Here is a 1,450-nt window from a genome sequence, read left to right as displayed (position 1 = left end):
CCTCTCCCCCTCACCCTCTCCATTCCCACTCCATCTCCAGTCTGAAGAGCAGTACAGATTCCCTGCCCTGTGGGAAGTCCAAGGTCCTCCCACCTCTATCCAGGTCCAGGAAGGTGAGCATCCAAACAGACTATTCTCCCACAAAGCCAGTTCATGCAGTAGGATCAAAACCCAGGGCCATTGTCCTTGGCTTCTCATCAACCCTCATTGTCCGTCATGTTTAAGGAGTCCAGTTTTATTCCATGCTTATTCAGTCCCAGTCCAGCTGGCCTTGGTGAACTCCCAACAGCACAGTCCCACTGTCACAGTAGGTGGGTGCACCCCTCGAGGTTCTGCCTTCCTTGCTCATGTTCTCCCTCCTTCTGCTCCTCCTTTGGACCTTGGGAGCTCAGTCCGGTGCTCCAATGTGGGTCTCTGTCTCTATCTCCATCCATCGCCAGATGAAGGTTCTAAAGTGATATGCAAGATAATCATCAGTATGGCTATAGGATACGGTCATTTCAGGTTCCCAGTCCTCAGTTTCCCAAGGAACTAGCTGGAGGCATCTCCCTGGACACCTTTGAGTCCCTCTAGAGTCAAGTCTCTTGCCAACGCTATGATGGCTCCCTTAATTAGGATATATACTTCCCTGCTCCCATATCCACCCTTCCTTTATCCCAACCATCCCATTCACCCAAGCTCCTCCCATCCTCCCCTTCCCACTTTTCTCTACCCATTTCCCCTTACCCCCATCCCACTCCACCCCCAAGTTCCCAGTTTTTACCCAGCAATCTTGTCTACTTCCCATATCCAGGAGGATAACTATATGTTTTTCTTTGGGTTCACCTTCTTATTTAGCTTCTTTAGGATCACATATTATAGGCTCAATGTCCTTTATTTATGGCAAGAAACCAATTATGAGTGAGTGCATCCCATGGTCATCTTTTGGGGTCTGGGTTACCTCACTGTTTTCTATTCCCATCCATTTGCATGCACAATTCAAGATGTCATTGTTTTTTTACCGCTGAGTAGTACTCTAATATGTATATAGTCCACACTTTTCTTCGTCCATTCTTCCATTGAAGAACATCTAGGTTGTTTCTAGGTTCTTGCTATTACAAATAAAATGCTATGAACATAGTTGAACAAATGTTTTTGTCATATGATAGGGCATCTCTTGGGTATATTCCCAATAGTGGTATTGCTGGGTCTTGGGGTAGGTTGATCCCAAATTTCCTGAGAAATTGTCACACTGATTTCCAAAGTGGTTTCACAAGTTTGCATTCCCACCAACAATGGATGAGTGTACCCCTTCCTCCACAACCTTTGCTGGAGCAAAGGCTATCATTGGTGTTTTTGATTTTAGCCATTCTGACAGGTGTAAGATGGTATCTCGAAGTTGTTTTAATTTGTATTTCCCTGATGGCTAAGGAGGTTGAGCATGACCTTAAGTGTCTTTTGGCCATTTGAA

Source organism: Microtus ochrogaster, assembly GCF_000317375.1.
Source record: "Microtus ochrogaster isolate Prairie Vole_2 chromosome 14 unlocalized genomic scaffold, MicOch1.0 chr14_random_1, whole genome shotgun sequence".
NCBI classification, from domain to species: domain Eukaryota; kingdom Metazoa; phylum Chordata; class Mammalia; order Rodentia; family Cricetidae; genus Microtus; species Microtus ochrogaster.
This window is presented reverse-complemented; position numbering follows the sequence as displayed.